The sequence below is a fragment of the Filicampus tigris genome, chromosome 6, assembly GCF_054856515.1.
Source record: "Filicampus tigris isolate MCC_2025a chromosome 6, RoL_Ftig_1.0, whole genome shotgun sequence".
NCBI classification, from domain to species: domain Eukaryota; kingdom Metazoa; phylum Chordata; class Actinopteri; order Syngnathiformes; family Syngnathidae; genus Filicampus; species Filicampus tigris.
This window is the reverse complement of record NC_141222.1, coordinates 2407240-2429449: the sequence shown is the minus strand read 5'-3', so window position 1 is coordinate 2429449 and position 22210 is coordinate 2407240. Positions and strand designations below refer to the sequence as shown.

The 22210-nt window shown below is 40.7% G+C and overlaps 1 protein-coding gene across 5 annotated transcripts in view; it reads left to right on the top strand.

The window, feature by feature from the left end:
* tenm3 (teneurin transmembrane protein 3) overlaps positions 1–22210 on the top strand; it is a 390360-nt gene that overhangs the window by 15792 nt on the left and 352358 nt on the right. For all 5 annotated transcript variants that reach the window (XM_086034264.1, XM_086034268.1, XM_086034265.1 and 2 more), the window contains exon 2: positions 531–601. The gene's annotated coding sequence lies outside the window, so the exon portion shown is untranslated. The remainder of the gene's footprint in view (positions 1–530; positions 602–22210) is intronic.

Sequence of the window (22210 nt, the reverse complement as noted above, 5' to 3'; positions counted from 1 at the left end):
TTCACAGATCACCACGCTCTGCGTATGTGTCAGTTGTTTTTGTTTGCAATTTTTTGTTCGTCTGGCGGCGTGTCTGCTCGTGCGGCGCCGGCGTGTGACGCGAAAACCGAGAACGTATCTCGATGCCGATTGGTTGTTGCTGACGAGGGACAGGCTGGGATGATACCCAGCTGTGAGAATGAACATAAATATTAATAGCACAAAGGCATGAAGGAATCAATCATTTTTAAACAAGTTGGTAAAGTATTGATTGCCCAGTGCAATTTAACGGGCTGGTAGAAGTTGCTATTATGCCACATATTTACGTTAATATACTGTGGAAGACAAAAAAGCTAAGTGTCCTGTCCTGTTCTGGTTCTGTCTTAGTGCAGAATTTTCCCACTGTATGTGTACATTTGTGTGTTTGTATGCTATGATACATCATACTTAGTATTATCGATAACCCTTGTGGTGTTGTGTGGTGTTAGTTAACTGACTTCACACAATCTCTGCATGTGTGCGTGCGTGTCTGTGTGTGCGTGTGTGTCTAGATGCTGAAACCAGATGCTTTCCATAAGACTGCAGGCGTCTAAGATAGTGAAAGGAAGCGGACACACGCAAGGTTATAACACACACATACACACACACGCTTACACGCACATGTAAACACCTACGCACCCAAGAGACACATGCATTGTACTATACAATGCAGTACAGTAAAATGCTCTACTCTAAATTGTGTCTAATCTACTGAAAGATAAGCACACAGGATGGAACACAATCAAGCATAAAGCAAAGGGACATTTAAACAGCTGAAATCAATCATTGGTGTTTGAATGTATCAAAATGAGACATTTGTTTCCTATCAGGAGTTGTATCATAATTATACAATTTGGCTGTCATCTGTGAACAATGTAAGCAGCAAGGACTCAGCTCTTGTTAAGGAACATACAGTGACATTTTATGATCCGAGGAAAAACTTTTTACATGTAAAGGCTGACAGATAATTTTGTTGTGTTAGGAAGGAAATTTTATCGTGGTTTTCTTTGATCAGTGTTTTAGTTGATAGTAAGTTGATAAAAGTAAAAGTACTTGAAATATTAATCGCTCTTTCTTAGGGACCTTTAATTGGTATCAAATAATCGATTTTAATGCATGGGGCTTGTGCTTGAGTTGTGGGTGTAAAAACAACGGTCATGAGGTGGACACTGATTGGCTATCATTGTGTTTGGCATAACCTGATAAGCCCCTATTGTAGGTGGGAGGGCAAGTTCAGGAGCAGAGAGAAGACGTGAAAATGGAGGAGCATGTGAGAGTTGTTGGTCTGATGAGTGGTAATTAAAAATAATGCCTTGACTATAGCACTATTGATAAAGGCAGAGTGATATGCCTTCTTTGTAAGAAGGACTGTACTTCCCAAAGAAGCAGTTCAAGCCTACCATATAAATGCAAAGTTACCAGCCGCAACTAAAGACACAGCTTATGATAGCAATGAAGACGGTAATGTAGCGAGCCACTGCAAAGCTCTTTGCCAAACTAAACTCGAGAACAGCTCATGTGTGAGCAAGTCTGCGACTGACAGGCTGACGAATGTTCTTGCAAAGCGAATAGCGGTGAACTGCAGGCCAATTAACATAGTTGAAGACAATCCCATCATACAAACATCCGTGCAGGACTGCAGTGATGACTAAAATCAGCAAGATGTCAGACGGTGAAAAGAAAAGCAAACTTGACATTTTGGTGGGGGATTTGGACAAATGTTTTGCTATAAACTGAGATCACTGGATGACAACTCACAACCACAGTTATTTTAGGGTGACTGGACACTTTATTGATGGTGAGTGGCACTTCAACTCATTCTGCACTGATCGTCGTGAAACCAGGGTCAGAAACCAGGGTCTTGGCTGAGAAATGTGCCAAACAGTTCCTCAACGTAGCAAATGACTGCATAATAAAAAAAAAAAGATATCCACCATAAATACAGATACATACATACAGACAATTGTGGGCTTTGGGTTTTTTTTCAGCAATTTTTAAGTGAAATTAAAAATAGATGAATTAGATCAATTTATTACAGATGGTAATTAATGAATCCCTCATTTTTTAAAATCTCTTTAAAGCACTAAAAATAAGTGCATGTGAGGCTTTGTGAAGCTCTTTGGGTAGAATGAAGTAGATACACAAAATAACCACGTAATAGTGCACTATCTGTTCGAATATGACATTTTTTTTTTGGTGGGGGGGGGATTAGACAGATAGATCAAAATGTAGTGGTAGTTGGTCGCAGTTTGTAGTCAGACACGCTAATGGAAACCCGTTTAAAATCATAGACTTCTTTTTCCGGCCGAACAAAATGGCGGGTGAAGGGTACCCCAGCTGTAGGATGAAGGCGATAAACGGACCGCAAATATTTGGTCAAATGCCCAGCTCTGATCATTAGTATATAATATGAATAATTTAGGACCTATTATAGACACTTGAGGTACCCCATAAGACACCTTTAACAATTTAAAAAGTATCCATCCATCATTATCGATACCGCTTATCCTCACAAGGGTCACGGGGCGTGCTGGAGCCGATCCCAGCTGTCTTCGGGCAGTAGGCGGGGGGCACCCTGAATTGGTTGCCAGCCAATCGCAGGGCACACAGAGACAAACATCCACACTCACAATCACACCTAGGGGCAATTTAGAGAGTCCAATCAACTTACCATGCATGGTTTTGGAATGTGGGAGGAAACCGGAGGACCCGGAGAGAACCCACACGGGACCTGAATTTCCCATGTCTGCCATGCACACTCTAGTGATGTTTTGGGGGAGGGACTTCGGACAAATTTGCTATAACCGCAGATCACTGGACCTCGACTCCCAACCAACGGTTATTTGGTGGTGACTGGACACTTTATTGATGGTGAGTGGAACTTCAACTCATTTTGCGCTGTTCATCGTGAAAACAGAAACATGGACTTGGCTGGTAAATGCGAAAAACAGTTCCTCAAGGTAGCAAATGACTGAGGACTTGATGCGACCATTTTATGCACGCATAAATTGGCGCTCTGATATCAGCCTGTGTTATCCCCTAAAAACTTGAAATAATTTTTCCATCTTGTCCTACTGGACTAAATTGGAGGATGAACGGGGATAAACAAAAGAAGGGAAAGTCCGGAACAAAAGGATCTACGGAGAAAAAAAAAATCGAAAATAAGTGCTAACGCTAGCTCCGCTAGCCAGGCTAACGTCGAAAAAACAAAAACGACCTTGACGAAGAAATGAGCACCGTTGCTACCATTAGCTCTCTCCGTAAGGTGATCCGGTCTGCGAAGTCATGGCGAAGAAGATGGTCGATTTAAGAATGCACATGAAAAAGGAGCTACCTGACTTCCAAGCCACAATTAAGGAGGACTTGAACTTGACAAAGTGGCCGCGGATATTAACGAGCAGATCCAAGCTACCATGAGCCATATTGGAGAAGGCGAGCAGTGCCTGGATGAAGTGGAGAAGCATATCGCGGGGTCTGAAAAGTGGAATATTGCTGTCAAGGACACTTTAATTTACCTCCTCAACAATCATTGCGAGTAACACATAAGAAGTCATTCTTGTCGGAACAACATGCGGATATACCGAGTTGTGAAGGGCGCCGAGAGCTCGTCAGTAATTTCTTTTATTGAAAACTTTGTGACAGAGCTGGGCAAATCGTTGGACTCCCGTGGCAGAGCGTCTCTGTGAAAAGAGGGCTCACAAGGCCCTTGGTGTTGCCCCCACGCCCAGCGTGTGGCCGCACTCTATTGTGGTACGTTTTTTCAGTTTTACAACCAAAGAGAAAATCCTCCACGCAGCCTGGAAAAAGCAGCGGCACTTTCAAAATAAGAGTGTATTTTGACCAAGATTATGCGTCAGACGTGCATAAAAGAGAAAGGAATACATTCCTATCAAGAAGGTGCTGAAGGAGAATCAGGTTCACTTTCAAACTCCACTGACAAAGATGTACGTGCACTTCGACACCGGTACCGTGACCTACAGTGACGCAAGAGGAGCAGCCGAGGACATGTGGAAACGAGGCTACTCGGTCGGGACCATATTTGCAAGAAAGCTCGGGATCCATACTGCAGAAAATTTATCCAAGTTGCTGCCGCGGACCACAACTGAGATGCCTCGGGATGGGGGACCGAGCTACCAGCCATGAGAGGCTGCGCGGATTTCAGAGGAGCGGACCGAGGGACATAGAGTCTGAAGACTGATGGTTTGCGTTAATACGGACCTGCTCTGGTATGACTTGTGTAACTACAACTGAATAAGGCGGCTGGTTTGTTATGACTCCTTGTTTGACTTTTCAGTTAAACATTGCATAGTGTAAATGTGGGTGCGTTATCCTTTGTTTTTTTTTTGGTTTTTAATTTCAATCCTGCATGTTTTTTTGTTTTTTTTCCCCCCTGACATTAATCTTAAAGCTGTTACAATATGATAAACATACACCACTTTTCGGGGGTGTCATAAGACACTCCCCATGCATATTTTTCATACATATCACATAGTTGGAGGGGCCCCAGGGGCTGTGCTCCTCCCTTTGATTTTTGAGGATAGTTTTTTCCTCCAGATGGAAGTCTTGTTTTATACTGTTCTGATTGTTACCATGGCGGCACGGTGGTCGACTGGTTAGCACGTCCGCCTCACAGTTCAGAGGTCGTGGGTTCGATCCCGGCCCCGGCCTCCCTGTGTGGAGTTTGCATGTTCTCCCCGTGCCTGCGTGGGTTTTCTCCGGGTACTCCGGTTTCCTCCCACATTCCAAAAACATGCATGGTAAGTTGATTGGACTCTCTAAATTGCCCCTAGGTGTGATTGTGAGTCTGGATGTTTGTCTTTGTGTGCCCTGTAATTGGCTGGCAACCAATTCAGGGTGTGAATTGGCTGGCAACCAATTCAGGGTGTCCCCCGCCTACTGCCCAAAGACAGCTGGGATAGGCTCCAGCACGCCCCGCGACCCTTGTGAGGATGAGCAGTATAGATAATGGATGGATGGATGGATTGTTACCATGTTGAGGTACTGTATTCCTTTTTTCTTTTGTCAGAGGTCACAGCATCATGCGTAACATGTACTAGAGCTTTATTAGAGTTACAGCAATGGTATATCAATTCTATAACTTTTAATCATTCAAAGTAACTGATTTAAACAGTCCCATTAAACGAGTAAAATGTTGGCAAAATAAAAATTGAAAAATATGATTTTGCCTTCTGGCAGGAAACTCACTTAATCCATGCCGAACACGAGAATTTAAAAAGAACCGGGTTCCGCAGCACATTTTCTGCCTCACACAAACAAGAGGGGTGTTGCTATAATTATATCAAAACAATGTGATATCATCAATAGGTCGTTTTGGCTTTTCTATAGATTTTATACAGCGCATTAAAACATTATACTCATTCCCTACAGCAATGGTTAAAATTAATGGGAGCCTGTCAAACCCTATCCAACTTCAAAGGGGCTGTCGCCAGGGTGGCCCACTCCGCCCAAGTTTATTCAACCTGCTTATAGAGCCTTTACCTCAAATGATCAGAGAGGACAAGTATCTTGAAGACATAGGTGTAAGGGGTGTAGAACACAAAATCTGCCGACGATGTATTGTTAACATTATAGAACCCTGACTCTGGGATCCACAGGCTAATGGATGACCTTAAAATATATGGCGCTCTCTCAGGATACTCTCTAAATGTTCAGAAAATACAGGCCCTAATATTTATTTTTTCTGCTACCCCTTAGTTGATGAAGTGGTACAATTTTGATTGGTATAAATCAAGTTTTCAATATCTTGGAGTTTTTCTGCCAAAGGAACTTTCGTCTCTTTTTGCCATGAATTACAAAGACATCACCAACCAAATATACAACTGATTCAATTGTTTATGGATGTGTATAAGGGATCTAATACTAAAAATATTAATGGTCAACTCTACTTGGCCCTTAGTTCACTGGACGACAATGTCCAGTTTCATATAAAACATCAGTGGGAAAGAGACATGAAGGTGGAGATACCTGATGACGTCTGGTTGGAGGGATGCAGATCTCAAAGCTGTATATAGTGATATGCTTGCCTTTGTTTAGTAGCTGCATCCGTTTGTTGAACTTTGCCCTTGTCCAGCCATCTTGCATCTAAATTCTTGGACATGGTTGGAAGATTTGTTCTGATCTTTCAACCCATCATCAGCTCGGCAGGACTCCTGTGGATGATGATGGTGTAAATCTGTATGTCATCAAAGCTTGGAGAGGGTCTTCCTGTTTAAGAATAGCTTTTGCTACCTACACAGTTCTCTCAGCCTGTCCATTACTTTTAGTATAATGTGGACTAGATGTCAAATGGATAAAGTCATATTCTTTACTAAACTGACTGAACTCGTCTGAAACTAATTGAGATCCATTATCGCTCACTAACACTTCTGGACTGTCATATTGTGCGAATATGGCTTTTAGCTTTGCAATGACTTGCTTACTTGTGATCAGTGGCACATGTATAATCTCAATGTACAGGGGTGCACATAACTGGTACGCAGGTACGCATGCGCAACAGAAATCACTAATGTGTACGGTTGTGAAAGGGAAGGGGCTTTCGCAGCCCCGTTGCACAGTGAATATAAAATTCCCGTCGTGCAGTAAAATAACCCCAGAGCATGTAGATTACTTCTTTCCTCACACAAAAACCCAGAATATCACACCTTCTGTAAGATTAACAGTTTAAAGTGTGTTATTTATTGTTACAAAATATGCTGCTTTATATTTCGAATAAGGCGGCACGGTGGTCGACTGGTTAGCACGTCCGCCTCACAGTTCAGAGGTCGTGGGTTCAATCCTGGCTCCGGCCTCCCTGTGTGGAGTTTGCATGTTCTCCCCGTGCCTGTGTGGGTTTTCTCCGGGTACTACGGTTTCCTCCCACACTCCAAAAACATGCATGGTAAGTTGATTGGACTCTCTAAATTGCCCCTAGGTGTGATTGTGAGTGCGGATGTTTGTCTTTGTGTGCCCTGCGATTGGCTGGCAACCAATTCAGGGTGTCCCCCGCCTACTGCCCGAAGACAGCTGGGATAGGCTCCAGCACACCCCGCGACCCTTGTGAGGAGAAGCGGTATAGATAATGGATGGATGGATGGATATTTCGAATACTAAAGCTGTTCTGTTTGATGGCAATTTCTCAGGGCTTATTGTTAGTGTTAATTACACCACTTACAGTAAGCTGTGAAACGAGCTCCAACTTTTATTGCTCTTAACAGAGGAAATACACAGTACTGTACTTCTACCAACCATATCGCTACAGCACCGCGCGCCTTTTTATTTCTTCAGTCTCGTTCTCTTTTGTTTTTGTCCGCCCAGGGGCATTCTTGCTCTCTGGTTCACTTCGCCAACAGTCATTTTTCACACAATGTTCAACACTGCCATCTGCTGTAATGCACAATATCACGTCCAACATAAACTACATGTGAAATAAAGGTTACCAATTGAAATATCATCCATCCATCCATTATCTAAACCGCTTTATCCTCATGAGGGTCGCGTGGGTGCTGTCTGCGGGCAGAAGGCGGGGTACACCCTGAACTGGTTGCCAGCCAATCGCAGGGCAAATTGCAATATCATTTAAAAGAAAATATACTACACCAGGTGCTACATTGGGTTAAATAAAAGCAGTGTTCATTGCTAAGTTACACAGTAATGTCAATCAGATGATGCATATTGCACTTAAAGTATTAAAATACAGGTTACGCTAAATCAGATTAAGTTTAAATATGTTTTGATAATTTTTAAGTTACAGACATTTGTTACAACAAATGCTGCCATTGGCACTTTTTGAAATTTGTGTTGACACACGTAAACAAGGTTGCCTTGCTACTTTAATAAAAGTCAAAGAGTGAACTATAAATCCTTACTCTTCCTTGAGTTATGCAATTGTTTTTCTTAAAAAAAGGTACCAGTGTTTTAGATTAACTATAAAATGTAAGCCATTGTAGTGATGCATCCGGATCGAATCGTGGGTCTCTGAATCGGATCGAATCGTGAGGTACCCATAGATTCCCACCCTTAAAAAAACAAATACGTATCCGATCTAGGACCACATATAAAAGCGACCCAGGTCATATTTGAAAAAAATTGGAATTGAGCCATTCAGACTTCCATAACAAAATCAAATACAGGTCGTCTCCAAGCAAAAAAATCCCATCTGGGTCACATTTCCCTGCGGTGTGAACCCATCCTAAGATATAGTCTCTGGGGATCGGTAAAGTCTCCGTATCTGTTCAGAACAGTGGAATGAAAAACTTGGAAAATACTCTGGTGGAGGTTTTACTTGATTCGCTTATTTCACTGTGAATCAAAGATGGATTCCACCTAGGACAGATCATCCAATCATCATGCAGAAGACGAGCATCCGCGCCAGCTCACTGCCCCATAGACCCACAGAGATGCTAAGCGTCAGATGAACGGAACAAGCCCAGAATTTATTCAATGACCGTCCAGTTTCGCGCAGTTGGACAATCCACTCTAGGCTGACACATCAAGGCAGTAAACGCTCAGCATCCGACAATGTAAAAGTGCCATGTCGCTACAAGAAGAGTAAGCCATGTCAGTTTCCTGTGATAAGTGGCTAATTCTGACCAAAGGATAAAGGTATTCTAGCACATGTTTAGTCAATGAAATGTATACACAGTAGTACCTATATCTCCACTTTTTTTGGTGGGGTGGGGGGGTATATTTTAAGGGAAGCTGAGCTTCCCTTGCAGTCGCCAAAGCAATCGCCACTGATTTGCATATCGTCGCTGCCTTGTGAAAAACACTTCTGTCCAATTTTGGAAAAAAAAGTAATTTAATTTAATGTGATGTCTGTGGAAATACCATTCACGTAAAAAAACACCATTCATGTAAAAATAAGAACATTGAAAAAAATGAACATACCCCGGTAAGTGTTTTTCACAGGACAGCGACGATATACTTCTCCCAGAAGAATTTAATAAAAAGCAATTAGTAGATTCCACATTTGGTTGAGAAATTAGGTTTGTGCCTGTTTTTTTGCTTCTGCAAACCTTTAGTAAATCAAGTCCAAAACATGTGACAAACACAAAATAGTTCATGAATTTATACACATAGATATTATGAAAATCTACAATGGCATGGGGGATAAAGTGTCATGCTTGAAACTCAGGCTTATGAACTTTAGGTATTGCGGAAACCCTTGGCGATTAGTAAGCAGTGCACTATGGAATCTCTGACAGATGGAAACAGAGAACATGAATGGAAGCTGAGGGAGAAAAAGGTAATTTAGGAGGAGGTGTGGGAGTAATTCCTTACACACCTCTCAGTCATAAATATGGAAAGGAACAGTACAGCTCAGACAGCCCTCCTACATACAAAATGTTACTCTGCCTTCTTGGCAGGGTGAAAAGCCATCCAACTAAGGGGCACAGAACCACAGAACTTGGACCAAAACGTTATGGTGTGCAGACACAAGTGAACCTAAGAGGAGGAATCTGCACACTGCCACAATTTTAAACATTTGTTTTTTATTCACACCAACCAAAGCCAAGCAGACAAATAAAAGTGCAAAAAATCCTGACAGACTGACCCATACAACAGACAAATTGTAACTACCTGCGAAACATGAGGGTGAGAACTGAGGCATATGTTTCCAAAGTTTTGAATTAAGTGGCATTTGACATGTCAAGTGTCTCATTGCTGTCCTTTCCAATTTTGGAAACTTTTTTAATTTTCACTTTAATGCGATGTCTGTAACGCGGAAACATGATTTGTGTAAAAATAAGAAAATGAAAAAAAAAATGGAGATAAGTGTTTTTCACATGACAGCGACGATATATTAGTGCTGTCAATCGATTAAAATATTTAATCGTGATTAATCAAATTTTTTTCATAGATAACTCGTAGTTAATCGCACATATTTATTGTAAAAAAAACAACTTGATTTTTCTATCCCATTATTTTCTTGAATTTCAATACCCTTAACGTGGATAGAGGATTTATTTTCCTATGCAAATACTTTATTAAATGGAAGTCAACCAAAACCTTATTTTTTCAAGAATATGCTCTATGCAAGACCACTAGTTGAATTCAGGCATTCTGGTAAATATTGCGTTTGTGGAATAAGTGTTAATCCACCTGTTTTTAGCCATCACTGGGGGCGCCCATTTTGTCACGTCTGCCGACTGAAAATGGCATCACAGTTGCTCAGGGCTCAGGTAACAACCAATCACAGCCCACCTGTTTTCTCAAACTGAGTCATGATTGGTCGTTATTTGAGTCCTCAGGGCATCTGTGATGTTATTTTCAGTCGACAGAAGTGATAAAATGGCAGACTCCTGAGATGGCTGGATTTTGCTACTTAACTCATATTCCACAAACACAATATTAATCAGAATGCTTTGTTTCAACTTGGGGGGCTGCATAGAACATATTCTTGAAAAGAAAATTTTTTAGGTGACTTCCCCTTCAATTGAAAAAACAAGCATTGGATTCACCTCACACAAACAGCCCCTCAGCCCTTTCAAACACACACACACCTACACATGCACATGCACGCAGGCATACACACAAACACGCCTCCGCACACGCACGCACACAAATTAATTTACATTGGTGTTGTTCTGACATTTATTTCTTCTTGAGGGCGACTTGTTGCTCAAGCGCCGCTTGTATTTAGAACGGCGAGAGCAGTCATTTTTACGGATGTCACTTTTATTGCGCTCTGGCAATGACTTAATCGACTAAAAAGATTATTACTCGCTGCTCAAGTGTCTAATAAAGGTATTTTGTTTTTTTAAATTCTGTTGTTGGTATATTTTAATGTAAATTGTGTTTTGGTGGACCGCTGAGATTGTCCCATGCGGCTCTCGATCGCGCTGCTTGTGTCGTGCTGTTTTAAAATACAGCTGCTTTGGAGCAAACAGCATATTATTTTGTATTTATTATTTCTATTATTCTAAAATGCTGCAATATTATTTTGGGAGTATATATTTATTTATTTATATTGTGCTTAAGTATTTATTCCTTTTTGATTTGGTTTGGTTGTCACTATTTTGAAGCAGATGTAACGCCTCCTCTACTCTAAAGCTTTTTTGTTTTAATATACATGTATAGATCATGGTGACCAGCAGCCTTTATCAATGTAGCCGCTGGTTGCTATGGAAACCTTAATCACATAATCCAAAAAATTGACGGCGTCCAGGGCACACAAAAGACAAACAAACAACCGCACTCACAATCACACCTAGGTGCAATTTAGAGTGATTAATTAACCTACCATGCATGTTTTTAGAATGTGGGAGGAAACCGGAGTACCCGGAGAAAACCCACGCAGGCACGGAGAGAACATGCAGACTCCACACAGGAAGGCCAGGACCAGAATAGAACTCACGACTTCTAAACTGTGAGACGGACGTGCTCACCAGTTGTTCACGGTGCCGCCCCTATATATATATATATATAAATATATATATATATATATATATATATATATATATATATATATATATATATATATATATATATATATATATATATATATACACACTAGGGACGGGACGAGACAATAATCCCACGAGACGAGATGTCTCACGAGATTGAGTCCGCGAGAACGAGACGAGATGTTTGCTAAATTTTGAATATAAAAAAAATACCTAATGTAATTTTTTCATTTTTCAAAATGTTTTTTATCGAACAGACTGCAAGAAAATTAATCATCTAGCTCTAAAGTGCAAATGCAAACAGAAATCACTTTCGTTACATGCTCTCAAATATTGCTGCAATAACAGCTAAAGCTGAGATCTTTCCTCTTTCTGAATACTTTGACAAAATCCAACTGCGCTCGTGGGGCAGTAAATCAATTGTATATAGTGTTTTATGTTAATTTATTGGCTTTATTTATTTAAATTTTTATTTGTATTTTATATATTTGTTAATATTTATTGATATATTTATTAATAGATGTATCACTGCCTCTTATTATTTTTTGTTTATTCTATTGTTTTTAAAGTGCTTTGTTAGAGCTCTAGCTGTTATGAAATGTGCTATATAAATAAAATTGTATTGTATTGTAGAGTTCAACTTGTTTCTCAGTCGAACTTCAACAAAAGGAATGTCACTGCGTCTGTGTCAAGATTTCTGCAACTTGCCGTAGTTCTGGGCTCCTCAGAGCTGCAGATACGGCACCCCGCTGCTCTAGATCGCGAACTAACATGTCCAAAGAGATGTTCTAGTGCGTGATTACGTCCATAATTAGTTTGTGCGAGGGCAGCTCGAGCTGTCTTTATTTAGACATCAAAAGTGCTGCTGCTGTTGAGCATCCGTGAAAAAAAAGAAACTATGTGCTTGACACGTCTAAACAAACATGATACGCGGCCAACTTTGGACCTGCCGCACCAGCGTTGCGTTCATTGCCTGCACGATAAGCACTTAATGTGTGGCCCAAAGTCAGCCTCACGTATCGCCACATCCATGTTGCGAGCGTTGTCGGTCACAACAGCGACTCCGTGATTTGGCCTCGGAAGTTCCCATTTGGTGACAGCTCCTTTTAAGACATCTGCTATATTCACCCGCCCTCCAAAACACCGTCAAAAGAAAATAGATCTCGTGCTGTGCAGGGACGACAAATCTTGTGGCGTTCTAATCCCGCGAGATCTCGTCCCATCCCTAATATACACACAAACACACGCATACATGTTAGGGGTGTAACGGTTCACAAAAGTCACGGTTCGAGTATGTAACTTGGTACGTGCCAGCAATAAGTCTCAAATGCATAAGACTTTTTTTTTTAACTTAGTTTTAACGGCGAGCAAGCTACAATGAAATTTGCTATAAAGCAAAAAACATTCCTTGTTATAAAAGCACGCAATAGAATAAAAACTTGTGCATTAGGGTGTTTCATAAATAATCATAATGATAAAAAAGATTAAAGACAGGCAAACACCCTTTCTTGTATGGATAGAATGAGGTTGCAGATAAAATCAGGTAGCACTTGCCAACTCGTAACTTTAACTTCATTATAAGGGCAGCAGAGGACAGCTCGTGCTCCACCTGCTCCGCAGCATGTTTAATAAACGTTTGAAGCCCGGCTCCTAGACTAAAGCATATGGGCGCATAGATGGTGCTATGTATATGCCGATTCCTTCAGTAATTACGAATATCGTTGGCTCTTTCTGCTTTCACTTCTCCAGGCTGCTTAAAAGTAGCGGGGATAAGTTGTTGGTGTTAAGCGGGTTTCTTTTTTCTATCCCCAGTAACTGTATTGGAGTGATGCCATCTTCATGTGTTAGTATGTTTGAAGTGTTACCTGCAACATTCCGCACGGAGGTCAACGTCAATGTATTTTTTCATCACAAAAATGTACATGTACTGTAATGACAACTTGCCTTTAACTTGAATACTTAGATGTGTCATAGGCTGTTGCTGCTGAGTGTTTAAAGATTTCAGTGTCTTAATAATTTATAAAATTAAGAGATCTTTATTGTTAGTGTATTTTTTATTCTGGTGTAATTTCTTAGAATATCACCCAAATAGTTCACTTTTATTTATTTTTTTCTAAAGAGTATACCGTTTACTTGTCATCTTTTCAAAATAAACACATTCCCAAAAGAAATCCGTTTTTTTTGTACCGAAAATATACCGAAACGAACTTTCCAAGAAATCGAACTGAAATGTGATTTAGCGTACCGTTACACCCCTACTATATATATACACACTAGGGTGCCAAATTTGTGCATTAATCAATCAACTAATTGAAGTCAGAGTTAAAGCATTAATTTTTTAATTGCTTTAATCTAATTTTTAATCTCTAACGTTACTGTATGATGATGAGATCAATTTTGATGCATTGTGCTTGAGCTTGAGTCGTTGGAGGTGTAAAAAACAGTGGTCAATGTCACACGCTGAAGAGGACCGTGATTCGCTGTCATTGTGTTTGGCATAACCTGATATGCTCCTGTTGTAGGTGAGAGGGCAAGTTCAGGAGCAGAGATAAGATGTGAAAATCGAGGAACATGTGAGAGTTGTTGGTATGACAAATGGTAAAGTTAAAAAAACGCCCCCACAGCACTATTGATAAAGGCAGAGTGATATGCCTTCTTTGTAAGAATGTATCTAATTGATAAATTAGATCAATTAATTACAGATCATAATGAATCTCTGAATTTGTTTAATCTATTGACAGCCCTTTTATAATATGTATATATATATATATATATATATATATATATACATATATATATATATATATATATATATATATATGTATATATAATATATATACATATATTATATATAAATATATATATATATGTACATATATATATATATATATACATATATATATATGTGTGTGTGTATGCGTGTGTCAGTAGGCTAGCCATCCAAAAACATACTGGTAGAATCTCTCACAGCCAAATACAAAAGCGACCAGCTCCTTTTCTATTTGCGCATAAAGCTTTTGAGCGTCTGTAAATGCTTTCGATGCATAAGCTATGGGCTGCTCATCCTGGAATAGTACTGCTCCGATTCCACAGCTAGAGGCATCCACACTCAGTTTTCACAGGCCGAGATGCATCATAAAACATTAGCACTGGAGCTTCAGTGACCATCCTTTGCTGGTTCTCAAAGCTCTTCTTCTGCTCCTCCATCTGGCACCATTCCGTGGTCTTCTCCACAGGATCTGTAGTGGGGCAGTGACAGTGGATAGCTGGGGTATACGCTTGCCCAGGTAGGTTACCATCCCTAAATAATGGTGCAACTCTGTTTTGTTAGTGGGTTTCTCCATTTTTTTGACTGCTTCCACTTTCTTCGGATCTGGATTTAATCCATCAGCTGTTAGAATGTGTCCCATGTAGTTCCCACTTAATTGCCTCAATTAAATCTTTAAGGTAATTGCATATTCCGTTTATTTGCTTTTCTGGATCCCATATTAGTCACTTAGTCAGCATACTGCTCACCCATGCTCTTGGTTCTGTCACCTTTTCAATTACATGCAGTTTTCCATCCTTTTTAGCTCTGTCTTCACTTTTTCTCCGAGTTCAACAGGGACTTTTTGTGGCGGATGAACAACTGGCTGTGCATCCTCGCTGAGCTTTATATGCCTTCGATGCATCCCAGTCCTTCGAACACATCAGCATACTCCTCCGTTATAGTTTGATGTGCTTTCTTCACTTCACCAACTCGCAAGTGACACACTTCTTTTAAATCCTAGCACTGGTTGCACTTCTTTATCCACAACTTGAAATTTGATGTCATAGTATTTTTCTTTGTATTCAGCCAAGAGCCGGCATTTGCCCTTTGGCATTATGCTGTTGCCTGCGAATGTCACCAATTTACTTTCCTAATGTATCACAAATTTCTCTCTGAATGGACACTCGGATGACATTGCATGGGCACCCGTATCTATTTTAAATCTTATTTGACGTTTGCCAATTTAAGTCCACTTAACAGTCCTCGCCTTGATTTACTTTCACCATACTAACATCACGTTAACAATTTGCAGAATCCGACTGCTCTTCTGTAACAATGATATCATTAGATTGAGTAGTTGCTGCTTGGGGGACAGACTTGAGTGAGGAATAAGTGAGAGGAAGTGACATTTTCCCTATGTTATGAGACTGAGACGGCGCGTCTCCTTTAAATGCGGCAAGTACATAAAGCTCCAAAAAGGTCCTGGAAGGTGCTAAAAGCAGACACATTAAGTCCGACTTCCATGCTGCAGTGAGTCAGTCTTTCATTTAAAATATCGCTCAGCAGGGGGGTTGCGCCAGCGGTAATTTGTCAAAGTTGATAATTGGAAATGCTAATGGAAGCCCGTTTAAAATCATAGGTGGACCGGCCTATAGATGGGTACTATTGTTTTCCCCCACGGAAAAAAGGGCGAATGACGGACGACGGTAGGGTACCCACGCTGCAGACAGATGACGAATAATGGACGTTCAATTTTTTCTAAAATGCCCAGCTCTACATGTAGCAATCTGCTGGACTGTACCTTCTGTGCTTTGGTTTCAATTGTCATAGCTTTCATATGAGGTTAAAATGTTTGCCTCCATCTTATCTAATTTGCCGTTGTGTTGTTTCCGTCCATTTTCAAAACATCTGGTGCTCTTAATCCATCCATGTTGTCAAGAATTCGTTTTCTTCTGACACCATGTAATGAGTGGACATGACAACTGCTGGATGCTCCGAACTGAACTGTTTTAGTCTGCTTCTCCCTCCTAAAATACTGGAGATAGATTCAGATATGTCGCAGTGACACCTAGTGGCCTGGAATACTACATTTGGTATTCTATTAGGGCATAGTGCCACCCCATGACCTGCATATGATTACAAAATTATTTAGAGAACCTTAAACAGAAGCATGGGTAAAAGAACAACATATTTAGTCTGGCTTTGAAAGCATTAACATTTGGAGCAGGTTTTACTTCTGTGGACTCCATTAGTTTGTGCCATATGAGCTAAACAAGCAGAAACGAAGTCACATGTGCAAACACTTGTGGGCACTTTTGCTCTTATGGCGCATAACTAGGAAATCATTTCTCTCAACGCCATGCTCACTCATGGTTCCATAAAACTAAATTCACACATATCCAGAGCAACACACAATACATTGGCAGCACACGCAGGACCAAGTTCAAGTAAAAAGCAAGGTTCTGCTGATCTTATTAATTTACAAGATAATGTATTTTTCCCTGTCATTAACTTGACTTGTATCTCATGCACTGATTTGTACTTGCTGGCTAACAGCCAATCAGAGTGATTTCCAGTGACTGATGGCCGCACAACAAAGAAAGACCTCCCACCCAACAGCTGTGTTGAACAGCTGTCATGTTGTAGTTGGTAATGATATTGCTAACCATCACCTATTGAATTTGTACAAAACTTTCAGTTACAAATATGGGTTGGCCATGTAACACATTCATTTTCTGCACATTATATGCAATACATAACAAAACTAAGGTAAAATACACAATATATAAACAAATAAGTAAATTAATAATAAATAAATATGAACAAAATAATGACCATTTGCACATTTGATTGCACCTAGTTTGTGATAGACAGTCCAGTATTGTAATTAATGTGGAAGTCAGCCCAAACATACATTTTTTAAGAATACAGTATGTTCTATGCAGACCCACTAGTTGAAACACAGCATTCTGATTAATATTGTGTTCGTGGAATATGAACACGACCAATCATAGTTCAACTTCAGAAAACAGACGAGCTGTGATTGGTCTTGATCTGAGCCCCAAGGGTCTGTGATTATGCCGCGACTCTTTGCCTCATATACAAAAAATGGTCATCTAAGGCAGGAAGGCTTTCTGGGTATTTTGTTGTGGCGTTTGTAGAGACAGGTGTGTAACTGTGAATTAGTTACGTAAAAAAATGAGAGCTTATCCTTGGCTGAGTGTTGGATCTTCCTCATTACAGCAGAACATGGAACCTAGCTGGCTGCACAAAATATTCCCGAGCAGGGTCTTTATTTGAAATGAGCATTGAAATCCAATGCTGTTTCATAACAAGACATACGGAAGAGAATGAAGCTGAAGATGATGGCCAATAGCCAGATGTGTGGTCATGGTAAATTTGGTAACTTACTTCATTGTATTTGATCATTGCCTCATTCAAGAAAGTTATATCCCCTACTGTATTTATTTTCTGTGAACACAATACCTTGAAAAATCATGTATAGGTTTTGCTGAAAAATGCAGAAGTAGACCTTAAAGTTGACGTCAACACAAATGTATTTTTTTCAAGAATATGTTCTATGCAAGCCCACTAGTTAGTATAGTATAGTATAGTATAGTATAGTATAGTATAGTATAGTATAGTATAGTATAGTATAGTATAGCATAGTATAGCATAGCATAGTGTGCCGCAAGATATTGTCAGGTGTGCCGTGGGATATCATCTAATTTGTGTGTGCCTGTGCGGTCTAGCGCCTGGCAGCGTAATCATGTCTTTACTACATTGTAGTACTCTTCCATACCTGCAGGTAGCAGCAGGAGCACCAGCAGGTATAGCTAATTGTCTTTGCTTAGAGACAAGCGAATTAGTGATGCATATTTATCCAAACAGGAGTAAGTATCAATATGAAACATTATAAAATACTTTTTTCTTTGTTTATTTAATTCCTTTTCAGAACGTTATAATATAATGTCATTCTTCAATGTTAAAAAATGCTTATACATACAATATAACACATATTGTTAAAATAAGCTTTTTTTCACAATTTCAGCTGGTGGTGTGCCGAGGGATTTTTTAAAATGAAATAAATGTGCCTTAATTCAAAAAAGTTTGAAAAACACTGGTATAGTATATCATTGGGAAGTGGTCATACTGACTTGAAAACTTAACCTTGTCATAAAAACAGACTGATGGGCTTATATTTGGACTACAGCGTGGGCGAGCTGAAAGCTGCTGCAGGTGTCATACTGATGGAAAGGTGACAGGGTGAGATGTGTCTCATTATCACTGCTAGGTGCCAACCACATGCTCTTGGAAACTCTCCAGCACTCCACTCCATCCATTTGATCTCTTTTCCACCATTTTAAACAAATCATTGAGTGTTGTCTGTGATGTACTCTATTCATATACATTGCATCCATCCATTCAGTTACTGAACCGCTTATCTTAACCAGTGTCGTGGACATGTTGGAGCCTGTTCATCTTCACTCCAGTCGTTTGGCTCCAGTGACTTACTTGACTCCCTGGAGGTGAGCCGTCGGGAGAGCAGTTGTCTCATCGGGATCATGTCCGCTACCTGAACCCTGAGCAACTGTGATGTCATTTTCAGTTGACAAAAAGTAGCAAAATGGCTACCCCCTGAGTTGGATAAAAACAGGTAATTTTGCTGCTTAACTTATATTCCACAAACACATTATTAATCAGAATGCAGTGTTTGGACTATTGGAGGCACAGAATATATTATTGGAAAGACAACTTTTGGGTTGACATTCCCTTTAAAACTTCCTTGAGGATTATGTCTTCACTGAATGTATGGTCTCTAAGTACCACTCACTTGAAAGATAATTCTGCCTTTCCCACGTTTCAAATAATCACGCATCTTACAAGGAGACGTAGAGTGACCTGTCAACCAACTGGAGTGGCACTGGCACCTGATGTATTAACAATATTTTCCTCAGCATGACCCGCCGCACTCTGCCTCTGATTAGGTCATCAGTCCTCATGCCTAAAGTTAGACAATCTAATCAACAAAGGCAGTGAGTATCAGCCAATTAGAGGCAGTGGAGTATGGTTCATGGCTTCACCATCCTTGAGGCAAAAACTTGGGCTTGGAAGGGGTTTGGCGAAAACATGGAAAATGACTTCCGGCCGGCTTTGAGGAAATTTTGGTCCACCATCCGGGGTCTCAGGAGGGGGAAGCAGTGCACCATCAACAATGTGTATAGTGGAGATGCTGACCCCAACTCAGGACGTTGTGAGTCGGTGGGGAGAATACTTCGAAGACATCCTCAATTCCACCGACATGCCTTCCATTTCGGAAAGCAGAGCCTGGAGACTCTGAGTCGGGCTATCCTATCTCTCAAGCAAAGCTCCACACGTGAATGAGATCCACTCACAGTTCCAACAGGCTCTGGATGTCGTGGGGCTGTCCGGTTTGACATGCCGCTACAACATTGCATGGACATTGGTGACTGTGCCTCTGGATTGGCAGACTGGAGTGATGGTCCCCCTTTTTAAGAAAGGGAACCGGACCGTGTGTTCCAACTACAGAGGAATCACACTCCTCTGCCTCCCTGCTAAGGTCTCTTCAGAGTTACTGGAGTCAGGAGGTTAAATTGCACATTTAAGAGGAGCAGTGTGTTTTTGGTCCCGGCCGTGGAACTGTGGACCAACTCTACACCCTCAGCAGGGTACTCGGTGGTGCATGCGAGTTTGCCCAACCACTGTGTGTGATTTTTGCTCACATCAGGCTCATCAATTGATGAGAGGACAATTGCCCAAGGGTGAAGTGGACGGGTCCTCGGAGATGGACAAAGCCAATGCTGCAAGACTGCCTCTTCTGGTCAGTTGCAGGGGCCGTTTATCTTTGGCTTGTGTGTACTCACTGTTTGTGAATAAAGCCCAATGCCCTGAGCATCTGAACTTTAATGTCCAAGAACATCAGCACGTTGGAGTAACCTGCCTATTCAATTAACTTTGCGTGGCATGATTATTTTCCTCTTTCCCAACCCCAAGGGGCTCATCAAGGGTACTGGTTTTGTTGAACTTGATGACATCAAAGTGGCCGTGATGGCTGAGCTACAGAGGACCTCAAAATAATCCTTCCAGGAGAACATGAAAGCTTTGCAGTGGAGGTTAAAGTGTCTTAATTTCACAGGGGATTACTTATAGTTTAGATTTTAAATAGGGCTGAACTATTATGGAAAATAATCAAATTTTTATTTTTATTTTCCCCTACTAATTGCAATTTGATTTGCGATTTTTTTTCATGTATTTTTCAACAATAAATCTTAATTACAACAAACATTATCAGATCTGTTATATAATGCGGAGGTAAATGCAAATTAAGCATTAATAATAATAATAATGCACCAGATTGATACAGCACTTTTCTGGACAACCGGCCACTCAAAGCACTCACAACGGATGCATTATTCAAGGACTCATGCATTCACACTCTGGTGGTGGTAAACCACATATGTAGCCACAGCTGCCCTGGGGCCGACTGACTGAAGCGTGGCTGCCAGTGTGCACCTAAGGCCCCTCCAACCACCACCAAACATTCACACCCAGCCGTACACCAGTGTGAGTGGCACTGGAGGCAAGGTGAAGTGAAGTGTCATGCCCAAGGACACAACACATGACTGGATCGAATTTTGGACCTTCCGGTCATTGGATGACCCACGCTTACCTCTGAGCCGCGGCCATCCCATGAATTAATATGGAAGACAGTTTATCGACAACAATTACAAGTATAAATATATTAAAAAATGTTTTACATAGCCTAGTACTTTTGACACATCTTGCACAACAAGAATACATTGACATTTAACAGTCCTGAGTACAATGGTAAAGAGGCATTGCAATTGAGAATATTAACTTATCCAAATCCATCACAGTCCAATGGTCGGTTAGCTTTTTTTCATTTGCTCATAATGAGTTGTAAGACCTATACAGTGGTACCTCTACTTACGAACGTCTCTTCATACGAAATTTTCAAGTGACGAAACGCCTCAACAGGAAAATATTGCCTCTTGTTACGAAAAAAATTTCAGGATACAAAAGGTAAAAATACAGTATGGGCTGCTACTCGCAGCTCCAGAGTTTCCTGAACGCAACATACTCATAGCTGCTCTATCATTGGATATTACGCAGCATCTTCCTGGCATCCCATTGGCTAAGAGGGACATCTACCTTATGTGTCTATGTGTGTAGATAAACAGGTAGATAGATAGATATATGATAGTGTTGGAAAATGTCACCAGGTCACTCACTTGGAATGCAGTGATGTGAAGGCCTGTTGGTGTGTTAGACATAAATTGTTTTATTTCTTCTTTCTATTGATTTTTATAACTGCTTATGTGTAAAGATATTTAGCTAATTGTGTATTATGACCGGCGGCACGGTGGTCAACTGGTTAGCACGTCCGCCTCACAGTTCAGAGGTCGTGGGTTCGATCCCGGCTCCGGCCTCCCTGTGTGGAGTTTGCATGTTCTCCCCGTGCCTGCGTGGGTTTCCTCCGGGTACTCCGGTTTCCTCCCACATTCAAAAAACATGCATGGTAAGTTGATTGGACTATCTAAATTGCCCCTAGGTGTGATTGTGAGTGCGGATGTTTGTCTCTGTGTGCCCTGCGATTGGCTGGCAACCAATTCAGGGTGTCCCCCGCCTACTGCCCAAAGACAGCTGGGATAGGCTCCAGCATGCCCGTGACCCTTGTGAGGATAAGCGGTATGGATAATGAATGAATGAATGTATTATGACCATAAATGTGTAACGCAATTACCGTCTGATCAACATATGGTTAATATTCAGCCATCTATCTAGAGTCAGTAATTACCAGCCTGATGCTAATATTGGAAAATCCTTCAGCATGTGGTGTTCCGATTTACGTGAATTAGAAACGAGGAAAAGAAAAAAAGGGGAAAATCTTTTTTTTTTTTTTTTGTCCATACAAACAAAGCAAGAGATAATAGAAAAGTATGAAAAAGGGAGGCGTTTGGTTGATCTCACCAAATATGACCGTAATGTATAAACA